General features: G+C 42.1%; 1 protein-coding gene across 5 annotated transcripts in view; it reads left to right on the top strand.

Moving 5' to 3' along the window:
• The window catches only part of LOC111870214, an 82,463-nt gene that overhangs the window by 4,953 nt on the left and 64,267 nt on the right, over nt 1-13,243 (top strand). The window contains exon 3 of one of the 5 annotated variants that reach the window (XM_033753712.1): nt 8,381-8,648. The exons of 3 other annotated variants lie outside the window; for them this stretch is intronic. The gene's annotated coding sequence lies outside the window, so the exon portion shown is untranslated. Of the gene's footprint in view, nt 1-8,221; nt 8,306-8,380; nt 8,649-13,243 lie in introns of those variants that run through there. One more of the 5 variants, XM_033753714.1, reaches the window with a different exon arrangement.

The following is a 13,243-nucleotide window of genomic DNA, read 5'->3' as shown; positions in this document are numbered from 1 at the left end:
CAGTCACGGAGCTGAGCCCTTCTTGAGAAGCCGTCAGTTGTGCAGTCACTCAAGAACGTCAGCATTTTATATAACCCAGAGGTTCAATGTCATGTTCACAAGAGCCCTCTACTGGTAAATATCCTGAGCCAGATCAATCCAACCAATACCATTCCATCCTATCCCCTAAGATACATGTTAATATTTTGCACCCATTTACGCCTTGGTCTTCCCAGTGGTCTCTTTCCTTCTGTCTTTCCCACCAGTATCCTATATGCATTCATCTTATCCTCCATTCTTGCTACATGCCCTGCCCACCTCATCCTCCTTGACTTGATCATTCTAATTATACTTGGAAAAGAGTACAACTTATGAAGCTCCCCATTATGCAGTTTTCTCCAACCTCCGGTCACTTCATCTCTCTTCGATCCATATATTCTCCTCAGCACTTTGCTCTCAGTCACCCTCAGTTTATGTTCCTCCCTTAATATCAGACACCAAGTTTCACACCCATATAGAACCACAGGTAAAATTGTTAGTTTTATTGCTAGTGGGGTGGGACTAAGTCCCTTGTACTGCGGCCACTTCTGGACTATTGTACCAGCCCCAGATGATAGGTGAGGGTGAGCAATTGGTGGAATGAAGATTGGCAGGAGAAACCGAAGTACTCGGAGAAAACCTGCCCCAGTGCCACTTTGTCCACCACAAATCCCACTTGACCAGACCCCGGGATCGAACCCGGGCCGCCGTGGTGGGAAGCCAGCGACTATCCGCTTGAGCTATGGCGCGGCCCAGGCAAAATTATAGTTTTGTGCATTCTAATTTTTATGTTTTTGGACAGCAGACAAGACAAAAGGTTCTGGACTGAATGGTAGCAAGCATTACCCGAGTTAAATGTCCTCTTAATTTCCTCCTCAATCAGATTTTGATTTGTTATTGTCGTTCTCAAATACCTGAACTGTGCCACATTTTCAAGATATTTGTTACCTATCTTTATGTCATGATTTTGTCCTGCATTTTGTTGAGACAACAACATATACGTGTACGTAGTTTTCTCTGTTTTTACTTCTAGACAAATCTCCTTACTAGCTTCAATTAAAATGTGTGTGTTTTTCTTTATGGTATCTACATTATCACCCAGTAATTCACATCATCAGCATAGACCAACAGCTCTTGTTTTACATTTAATTTCAGTCCCACCTGGTTTTCCTGGACCTTCCTAATGTCATGTTCTATAGCAAAGTTGAAAAACAATGGCGATAAAGCATCTCCTTGTTTTAGACCATTCTGGATAGGAAAATTGACCGCCTCTGAGGTCTAGTGGTCAGAGTTCCTGGCTACAGATCCAGAGGTCCGGGTTCGATTCCCGGCGCTACCAGATTTTCTGAGAAGTAGTGGGTCTCGAACAGGGTCCACTCAGCCTCGTGGGGATAATTGAGGAGCTATTTCAAGGACATAGGGGCTCTGGTCTAGAAAACAGAGATTAACGGCCGTGGGGATCGGTTGCGCTGACCACGTGACACCCTCTATCCGCTAAAGTTGACATTAACTTCGCAGAAAAGCGGCGGTCTCTCAGTAGGTATAGTTCGCTTGCGGACTAAAACCACGGAATTTGTTTGTTTTTTGGATAGGAAAATTATCAGACAAATGTTTACCTATACGGACTTTACTATACGTTTCTTTTAAACACATTTTAATCATCCTAACTAGTTTCATGGGTACCCCAAACTCTATCAGAATATTGTACAATACTTCCCTCCTAACTGAATCATAGTCTTTCTTTAAGTTTACGAATAGCTGATGTACTTTCTCATTGTGCTTCCATTTTGTTCTCCAGTATCTGATGAGTGCAAAAGATCTGATCTGTAGTTGATCTGTTACGTCGAAAGCCACACCGATGATCCCCAGTAATTTCATCTATATATGGACTTAACCTTGAAAAAAGAATATTGGTTAAAATTTTATATGAAGTTGATTGCAGTGATGATGATAGTGATAATAATAATAATAATAATAATAATAATGGCAACAACCGAAACAATGTAAACAAATGTAAAGCTTTCCCATGCTTAAAAGCACCATACCCTGAAGGCGCAGACGGAGTGGATGTATTGCTCCAAGCATTTTTAACATCGGCGTAGGTGAGTGAACCTTCTCACTCCTGGCCGCTCTACCTGCACTGGTAGAACCTATGAAGCCTATTGGACTGGAGGTTGGAAGGGCCCCAGATCTGCTCTGGACGAGGGGATAACGAGAAAAGGAACCTCTAAATCTTTGTAGGCCTTCAGTGATTGGCAAGCCTTGTATATGTTGAAAAACCGAACTGAAATTTAAGAATTGACGACACAACGGCTTATTTTTATTGAGTCCACTGCATTGGATCATTATTTCATTAGAAGCAGATCTCGTGTTAATGAATCAACGTTCAAACATTCGACGTTTTTGTAAGTAGTAATCAAGCTATTGGCAGTTCGAGACCGAAGGTGAAGGACAGAAAGACAATTCCTGCTTTTATGTAGCGTCATGATACAACAATTACCCCAGTCGCGCTAGGCAAGATGCTGCAAGAGAGGTAATTCTTTCTGCTTGCAGGAATGCCTTGTAAGGTTGTCCACGGTTCGATGATCTCAATGTGTGTTAGCAGAATTCCGGTTTTACTTTCGCAGCCTACAGAGGGGAAATAAAGGATAAAAACAATGACCTGACATGTACAAACTATAAGAGACAGCCAGTGGAATCATAGCGTCCAGTGACCTCGGAAAATTGTGGTTCTGTCTCATGGCTTTAACTGCACATATTTAAACCATTCTCACATCGTACAGCTACAAATTTTACGAGACACTTTGGAGACTGACTGATATTTATCTGCTCAATCCTTTGAAGCATGAAATTCGTCTAAATTTTATATTTAAAATTTCAGATGTCCCACATAAGACATATTGCGCCTCAATTACAAATATCAACCGGTTAGTATTATTCAGGGAAATGATGATAGTTCGTTTTGAGAATCATACGAAACCTATAAATATTGACATGTGTTTATGCTTCCGTGATTTGTAATAACATGTTTCAGATTGGAAGACTGGATTTATGAACACCTTTTACAATCACTCCTAATCGCAATCAATTAGAGTAACTCACAATCAATCTTCAGCCGATACCTTCTTCCTTGACTAGCGAGGACTCACCCAATTTTCGTTTCTTTTTTTTCTTCTCTTTCTCTTGACCTCATTTGATTCGGTTCTGCACCACTTTATAGTCTCGAGGTGAATNCTTCCTTGACTAGCGAGGACTCACCCAATTTTCGTTTCTTTTTTTTTCTTCTCTTTCTCTTGATCCTCATTTGATTCGGTTCTGCACCACTTTATAGTCTCGAGGTGAACCCACAGAAAACACATCCATTGCGCAACATTGCATATATGCGAACCACATAGAAAACACCTTTTCCTTTATTGTTGTATTTACAGCGCTTTGCAGAGCAACGGAAGGTATCCGATTGTTGCCTACGTATTGCGGGCGTTGCCTAGCAGTAGGTATTCTAATATTCCGCCCGTTTGCTTCTGCGGGAATGTGTTTAGCTACCCGTTGCCTGGCAAAGGGCACGACAAGGACAACACAGAAAACACTTCTTGCAATACCTTTTCCATTGTTGCGTGCCCGTATTTCCGTCGTTGCCTAGAAATTGGTCTACATGTCACAATATACTATGTAGGCAGAATGTGGAGGATTTTCATGTTAAGATAGTTTCACGTCCCGGCTAAGTTACTGCAGGGAAACAACCTCCGGTACTGCTTGAATCTGAAGCTAGCTGGACCCCAGGGTCGGTCTGTTCATGGTGACGATGTGAAAAGTCCCTGTTCTTGCCCAGAATCTGACCCTGGTCATCCAGCCCATAGTCAGTCTCACTAGCGGTCTTTCTTTTCGCATTGAGAAAAAATAGGCTTATGAGATCACCACGCTGTCTGTGTTTGTGTTCCCGCTTTCAAAATTTGACCAGTCGACTGGTTTGCAATGCCATCCTATTCAGTGTGTCGCTTTGTTACTAGCCAGCGTTCCTTCATGCGATGCTGACAACTGTGAGCGTAAAAATTGCCAAATTAAATGGCATAGATTTCCAATCAGCAACAGTTTCGGAATAACCTTGAACTCACACTCCTACTGCAGTTTCTTTCTCTCCTTTGTTTATAAACTTCATCCTTATTTTTGAGGTTATTTAGCGCTATCGGGGTCGAGAAGCTGTAGCCCCACTGGTAGGATAACTGATGAAAAATAAATTAGAAAGAATTTAGAAGAAACCCATTGTGGCGTAATCGAGGTGCTGTCCGAACATTTTCCCGGAGAGACTGAAGAATGCCACGAAAATTCTAAGGGTAGCCTATATGTTGGCCGAGTTTCGAAACAATTACCTCCCGAAAGCAAGTCTAGAGCGTGACCATTACACCAACCTGTTTGGTGTGTATGTTTATAATTGAAATTAAGAAGATAGCTAAGTTGAAAAATTAGTAATATTTACGGTTAAATTTAAGCTGTCTGAAGGAAGAATGGGGCTCTGGGGCTCAAGGACGGGATACAGCCGAGACCTCACGCCCCTGTCTCGAAATATGTTCTTCCGCGTTCCTCATTCGAAATTTTGTTACATGCATTCTTCCCGTAATGTGAAATATTGATTACAAATTTTTTTTTCCCCTTGACACTACAGCCCCAGTGGACCTAGACCTACCTCCATGAACTTCTCCGTTCACTTCGGTTTTTCTAGATCTTACACATTCGGTAGGACTCCTTGGGCGGGTGATCAGCTCGTCGCAAGGCATCTACCTGTACACAAACACAAAAAAAAAACGCACACACACAAACTAAACATCCGTGCCCTGAGTGGGATTCGAATCCAAGATCCCGGTTTCCAAACAAGCGAAGACAGTACATGCCTTAGACCGCTCGGCTACCGTGACCGGCATTCAATTCAAATACCGAACTCGAAATAAGTGATCACACCTGCGAACAGAAGTATGACTTCAATTAAAAGGCCAAATTAAAATCCTTGAAGTATTTACTTGCTATAGTCTTAAGATTGGGCGTATTTATGCTGAGCAATCTCTTTACTACGCTAATCAATAAACAATAGAAAGTTTCGAACTGCATGTTTCCTTCTATTGCGTGAGTGACGTAGATGGGAAAACGGAGTTGGCCATGACATGAAAACGTCCGAACGTATTTAATCGTGTTCCAAAGAAGGACTATCGATAATCGCGTTTGATGATTCGACAATCCGCAGAGATAATCGAGATTGCGTGCTGAGTTGCGATTGTGTACGGGGAGTGTCTGTAATCACACTTAGCTGTTAGATGCAGTGTAACACATTAAAAGGTCGACAAAAGAATGAATTCTCTTAATATGAAATTTACATTGAGATAATCAGACCGCCTCTGTGGTCTAGTGGTCAGAGTTCCAGGCTACAGATCCAGAGGTCCCGGCTTCAATTCCCAGCGCTACCACATTTTCTGAGAAGTAGTGGATCTGGAACGGGGTCCACTCGGCCTCGTGAGGATAGTTTAGGAGCTATTTCAAGGAAATAGCGGCTGCGTTCTAGAAAACCTAGATTAACGGCCGTAAGGATCCGTTGCGCTGACCACGCGACACACGCTAAAGTTGGCACTAACTTCGCCGACAAGCGACGGTCGCTCGGTCGGTATAGTTCGCTTGCGGACTACAGGTCACGGAGTCTTTTTAATCTGAATCAAGCGCAACAGCTTCTACTGATTAAATGTGTATTACAGTGAATACTACTGTTGACTTGCGTTTAGGCTACACGCAGTGTAAATGTGTCAAAAAGTTGCATACCTATTAAGAGTCAATTTGAAGTTTCTTGTATACTAAAGAAATTTTTCTTCCTCCTCCTCACCATCTTCACCACCATCAGCTGCACGATTTAGCCTTTACTGGCCGTTTCTGTCTCCATTCGGGATTGCTATTCCATTTCTTTCGAGATCATCTCTTTATCCTGTATCCTCTTGCTTTAATTTCCCGTTCCGTTTATGGTTCTCCTCCCACTCTGTCTACTCTGTATCACAAGGGAAGGTCATTTTATTACATTTCCTTCAAGAGTTTCCATACTCTTGACTATATCGAAGAGCTCCTTGTAATTCATTTGACCGTGTACACGCATTCATCAGCGTTGCACTGTTCTATCTAAATCCTCACATTGCATTTTCAGTAAACGTAAAGTTGCCCCTGTGCTTAATTAATTAAGCACTACGCCATGAAGGCGTATGGAGCAATGGATGTATAGATCCATATTTTATTGACCTCAGCACTAGCTGGAGGTGAGTGGTGGGCTTCACGCCCCGGTACCCATTTTATAGGAGGCGGGGTGTGCTCCAGAGCCGGTCTGGACGACTTGGAGAAGAGAATATTCTTGTCCTTACCGGGACTCGAACTCAGACTCCTCGTTCGTCCAACCCGTAGCCAGTCGCTATTCCGGTTATTCTCGTTAGAGAGGATGTTACGTAAGGACCATAACCGCATGAGTTCAGTTGGAAAATAAAATTATTGGTCGTGATTCTCAAGGGGCTTGTCTCCAAGACGAACTTATTGGTGGTGAACTGCCAGTCGTAAAGTAGCTCTGACTCTGTCTACAGGAAAGAGGAAAATACGACGAGAAAGATAGAGCGGGGTGCCGGTACAGAAGCGGCTGAATTTCCGTTGTCCGAAGCGCTACTGAACATCGACTAACGAAGGCACAACAGATTTGAATATGGAAATACATACAAGAATTAAAATTTGTTCCTGCTCTTAATTAAAAGAGCAGACCAAAGAAAAGTATGAGGAAGGCAACCCCTGCATCAGATGACAGTGAATTGTCAACCTGCTCTTCGACCGCATTTCTTCCAGTACTCAGCATCTGGGGCCCAGAACTGGTCTGGCCGTGGTGTCCAAGACTGAAATTTCTGTCCCTACAAGAAATCAAACCTCGATCACACAGTCCTTAATAAAGGGAATTACAACCGGCCGAATGTAGAAACATGGGGTCTGGACGTAAATATATATGTAAGATTTTAGGCTTTCACGGCGGTGACTATGAACTGCTTTTATCGGTTCTCACGGTCTCTTCGCTTGCGGATTTCTTATATTTTTCCTTCTACCCTGAAAATGAAGGCGATACGTTCCTCCGAAACGTCGGTTAACACCACATATACACGGTGCCAAATCCCAGAAGACTGCTTTCTTCGTAAATATATATGGTTACTTTACTAAGTTCTTTCTAAATATTTTTTTTAGTTTTATAATAAGATGACAATATATTTAACTGATTATTGTGCTATTAGAATTAAAGTATAGCCTCCACTTGATGAAATTAAATGAAAGTAAATCAGAATCATTCCATGTACTATTTGCATGAAAATTCAAAACCATCTGATTGGTACTCTTTGTCGGCAGTTACCCTTCGTCCGTTTCAGATATTCATGTCACGGTATCATGCACACTAGTCCGTCACAAACCACTAATCTCTGGTTAAAATACAGGATCGTGAAATAAACAAAGGTGATGTTCTTCTTTTCGTCACGGAAGCAGTTCCTGATAAGAACAAATACCCGTACACAGTTGTAGCATTTGAAACCACTGCAATGGGAACCCTCCGGGTTCGATTCCCGGCGCTGTCAGATTTTCTGAGAAGTAGTGGGTCTGCAATGGTGTCCACTCAGCCTCGTGATGATAATTGAGGAGCTGTTCCAAGGAAATAGCGGCTCCGGTGTAGAAAACCGAGATTAACGGCCGTGCGGATTCGTTGTGGTGACCATGCAACACCCTCTATCCGCTAAATTTGGCACTAACTTCGCCTACAAGCGGCGGCCGCTCGCTCGGTATAGTTTCCTTAAACGACGGAGTTTGCTTTTTTTTTTTTTTTTTGTAATGGGAATCCAATCTTCTGTCAGTTGAGTACGCAAGGGGTAAATCGGCCGAGAGCATTAACTGACTACTCATATCCATCTAGGGCGGGGTCAAGAATATTTAAGAAAAATCTCCACTCCTCCATACCTCTTTTCGGCCTGATGCTTAATTAATTGAGTACAGGGACAATTTTACCTCTATATTATTTATTTATGGCTCTATAGCCCTTTGTTGGGCCTTGGCCGTTTTTTTCAGTTTCTTAACCTGTACACAGACGGTAGGACTCCTTGGACGGGTGATCAGCCCGTCGCAAGGCCGCTACCTACACACAGACATCCATGCCTCGATTGGGATTACAGCCCACAATCCCAGCGTTCGAGCGGGCGAAGACGTTTCATGCCTTAGGCCACCTCTGTTCTGGGAATCCAGTATTCTACAAGTAATCACTCCATTTGAAAATTTTTGAGAATTATTTTACTTGTCTGATGTAATATAAATTCTTTGTGACCTTCAGTTGTTTAGACAAAAGAAGTGAGTACGATAACATTAGTCTGAGATAAAGCAACGCCTCCCTCTTCCCTGTACGTGCAGGGCGTTGTATCTCTGCGTGTGACTGACCCCAGTGTTGCACCCACCGACCCGAGTAGTGGAAGAATGAGAAGAGAATATCCCGGTAACAATGAAGTGGAAACGGATGTGAAGCCTTGGGCAGGCAAGTTCCTTTCATTCGCGCCCAAGTAGTCACGGCGTGGTGTGGGGTTTGCTCTGAGTCGCCGCTCAAGGTGGGTTAACTACCGGCAGACGTTACTGCAATTGGAAAGTGGCTCTGTTCAGTGCTGTCAATCCTTATCGATACAAGTAATATTAGTGAAATAATTTATAAAACTATTTGAGAAGTTTCTCGCTATAAAATATTTGTTTTTATTTTGTTTTAAAATATTATGTAATATTTAGAGGTCATGAGAATAATGTTCAGATAGTGGCATTCTTGGTATTGATCGCATATCGTCTCGTAAGTTGTTATCAGAGTTTCGGAGGAATCTGCTACTTCCATTTTCATTGTAGAAGTGAAGCACCTACGAGGCTATACAGTGCTATAACCCAGGAAGTTGCTATTTAGATTTTCATATGTGAAAACGGATCTCTAATTTTACTAATTATAAATTTAAACTTCATTGGCTTTTTGAATATGTAAAGATAAAATAAAAAAAATATTTTCTTTATTAGGTAGATCAGAATTGTGCATACATGCGAAAGCATATTTTCAAGCTTAAAACAATTACATTTATCCAGATTAAGAACTGGTACTACTGCATTGTTTTGAGTGGAACCACAGCTTAGTAATAGTTCACATGTTACTTGGTTAATCATTTGGATCGTTTATTGGCAGCTTATTTCGTTATGCAGTTACTTATTCATGCAGTTTACGAGTTAGTCGCCACATTTTATTTGAGAAGCTATTTGGAAATCACATGAACATTTTGTCTTAACGAACGATAGTAATTGTTTCTCATTGCGTTCTCCCGACTAATGCTAGGGTACTTCTTTAAGCCTCTAAAATACACTGGCAATTATAGGCCTCTGTACCACCTGCTTCAACATCCCAAAGCTCGGAATTTTGCCCAGAAATTGTATTTACAAATTTCATTCTCAGAATAAACAACGATTATTTCCCTAAACAGAGTTAACCAATTGATCTTTTGTAGTGGAGAAGTAGTGAGTTTTCCTTGAGATAGGTACTGAGCTGGGCCGCGCCATACCTCAAGCGGTTAGTCGCTGGCTTCCCACCGCGGCGGCCCGGGTTCGATCCTGGGTCTGATCAAGTGGGATTTGTGGTGGACAAAGTGGCGCTGGGCGGGTTTTCTCCCAGTNNNGTACTGCTCGTGCCCCTGCCAATCTCCATGCCAGCAACATTCTCCATCATCATAATCACCCGGGACAAGTACAATAGGCCAATCAGTGGCCGCCGTGCCGATTGGACCCAGCTGGGCTCAACCCTCCACTAAGCGAATTAAAAAAATATTAGGTAGTAAGTTCTTAAATATTCTTTAGATTAGCTTTATAACTTAATGGGTTAGAAGAGTCAGTATTCGACTTATAATGCAAGCGTTTCTTGCCCATATTTTAATTCAAATTGAAATAAATAATTATTTTAATTTCCAGTTTTAATCAAATAAACATAGTCCATTTTTCGTAAATATTAAGCAAAAGAATTGTATTTCAAAAGAACGTCAGATCACTGTTTACTATAATTTCAGTGCCTTTATTACACTGACGCCGTTTCAGTTACATCATGCAAGGTAACGCGGCTATTAACATAACCAGAATGGAAAGTAATGTGTAGCATATTGAACTCCACATCTCAGTAACACCTTTCTGTTCTTCTTCAGGGAATGCATACTGTTTTGTGTATAAATACAGATCGTTTTTATATGTCTGTCAACACAGCAATCAAATAAACAATTCACTTCCACATTTGTGTCGACTGAGTTAATTTAATTTACGGCACAGCTACGCAAGACGTTTCGGCTCTCACGGAGCCATCATCAGGCGATACAATATATAAATTCATAAAATACTGAAACCATTCTGTTTCCTTTACCAACCACAGACGGTGTGTTTGTCGCATGTTAAGACAAAACTTAACATATCGATTTAAATTATTTGATCGGTTATCGTCATATAGTCAAATTATTTATCTCGGCATCCCTATTATTTTACTTTTGAAAATTCTTCAATCAAACTTAACATATTTGTTGTAAGACTAGGGGCAGGCAGTAGCGTAGTTGGTTGAGGTACTGTGCTACAAGCCGGAAGGTCGCGGGTCCAATTCCCGATGAGGTCATTGAATTTTTAACTGACCTAATCCTTCCAGCCGCACTGTGGCCCAGGGGTCGTCTCAGCCTCTAACAGAAATGAGTACCAGAAATCACCAAGGGCGACAGGTGGGTAAGGCTGACAACCACACCGCCATCTGTGATCCGACTGTAGAAAACGTGGGAGCCTCGCCGTCTCACAACCCCATGGTCCTTCACGGCCTGTGACAGGGATAGCATACTTGCTTTGTAAGACTATCATCAATCAATGTGAAGACCCTGCACCGAACTTGATGATAGCCGTTCTCGCCTCACTGGTAAAGCTAAGAAAATCGGTAATGCTTCTGAATATTATTCGACAGGTGTCAGTTTCGAGTCTTGCGCAGGACAGCCACTATCCCGAATGACAATTTTAAGTCTTCCATCCCTGCAGGAAAATATCTTGATGGTACCTTTAATCAAGCCATGACAGCTTTTATCTGCATCCTTTCAAATTCATTATTCACTATTATACAACCGTTCGATGTTACGCAGTCTGAGTTACCGTCAACTTCGTTACGTAAGCTACTCACGTGTTTGAGCTGGTATTACTGTCACAACGGAATTGAAAGGTCTCCCAAAGGAATGAATTCTAGTAACCAACTGCATGTGCATGAAAGCTAATTAGAAACATGTGTATATAGCTTTACATGTTTTAGACCTACCTTGTGTGCATGTGTATTATGTGTATACATATAAATACACTTTAGAAGGATCCGTGTTAAAATATTCAGAGGGAGTACTGCATATAAATTTTCAACCGAAGTTTCGCTATAATAGTGACATTTTCTAGGATAGAAGCTCGTTGTTCTGGTAACAAAATGATAGTGATTGAATTTAGTCGTGAAGACGTGCCCTCTTCTTGTTAAGCGCAAGAGTGCAGCACTGTCTGTAAACAATTGTAAACAGTTTTAGTAAAGGTCATTACTGAAGGCCGATTTGTTTTCTTTTGTTTTCAGATGTATCCTTTTCTTTAATGTGGTTAATGCTGAAGTACTTAGGGAGACTTTCCGAGTACTTCGGTTTCCCCTGCCAATCTTCATTCCACCAAATGCTTCACAATCGCCCTCAGCTATCATCTGGGGCTGGTACAATAGGCCAGAAGTGGCCGCAGTACAAGGGACTTAGTCCCACCCCACTAGCAATAAAAAAAAATAGGGAGACTTGGTTTTGAAACATGAAACACTATCTAACAATGTATGCGCTGAAGGAAATATTTTCTTATGCCATTATGTCTTTGTGTTTATAATCCCTTTACAAGACGAATGAGAGCTTAAATCTCTCAAATGCTTTTCTTTCCTTCAGGCCTTTCGACCACAATTATATAAGCATTTTTCATCTCTCCCATGCCTACTACATGCCACCCCTTCCCAAACCTTGTGATATTGAGACAAATTGAAGAGTCCTCCAGCAGAATTCTGTATTCTTTGTGAAATTGTTACGTCAGTCAACCTACGGTGTTTTGCCAATGCTTGGCTCATATTTTCCTTACAGTGCCTTTCAAGTCCCTGATCGTTGCTGGAGGACCAGGAGCTCTTCCTTGGACTCTTTGTTGCTAGTCTTCTTCCCTGACGTACTGCTAAATCAAGGCGATTCTTCGTGTATCGGCACCTCTTGTCGCTTCCGACGTTTTACTGAACTGTGTGTACTCTCTTCTGACGGTGCTGCGAAATCATTATGATGTTTTCTTTGATCAGCAACTAACTGTGTAAAAATGCGCCTTAAACAAGTAAAGGTAAAGAGATAAATTTGTCGCTATACTTAACTAATTAAGCACTGCGCCATGAAGGCGTTTCTGGGAGTGGGTGCCTAGATCTACGTTTTTGTGACCTCGGCACTAGTTGGAGGTGAGTGGTCAGCTTCATGTCCCGGCCGCTTTACCCCCAAGGCAAGAGACCTCGGTACCCATTGGATAGGAGGCTGGGTGGACCCCAGTGCCGGTCTGAACGACACGGAGAAGTGAAAATTCTTGCTCACGCCGGGACACGAACTCCGGCCCCTTGGTCTTCCAACCCGTAGCCTGTCCCTATACTGACTGAGCTATCCTATACTCTATATAATGCGTTAACATCACCAACAGGAATCTAAATGTCCTAGTATATACAATAAATAGTTCAATTTTCGTAAACTTATGTTAATAAACAAACTGCTCACATTACTCGACTATTAAAAATTACTTTGCAAGTGGCAGTGGTTTCCTAATATTACATATACTTCTTACTCGTACATATTCTTCTTCTTCTCCTCCTCCGCCTCCTCCTCCAAAAAAACCAAACTCCTTGATTTTAGTCCGCAAGCGAAGTATACCGACCGAGCGACCGCCGCTTGTCGGTGAAGTTAGTGCCAACTTTCGCGGATAGAGGGTGTCGCATGGTCAGCGCAACGAATCCCCACGGTCGTTAATTTCGGTTTTCTAGACCGGAGACGCTATTTCCTTGAAATAGCTCCTCAATTATCATCACGAGGCTGAGTGGACCCCGTTCCAGACCCACTACTTCTCCGAAAAATTCTGGTAGCGCCAG

The sequence above is a fragment of the Cryptotermes secundus genome, unplaced genomic scaffold (genome assembly GCF_002891405.2).
Source record: "Cryptotermes secundus unplaced genomic scaffold, Csec_1.0 scaffold1182, whole genome shotgun sequence".
In the NCBI taxonomy this organism is placed as follows: Eukaryota; Metazoa; Arthropoda; class Insecta; order Blattodea; family Kalotermitidae; genus Cryptotermes; species Cryptotermes secundus.
This window is presented reverse-complemented; position numbering and strand designations above follow the sequence as displayed.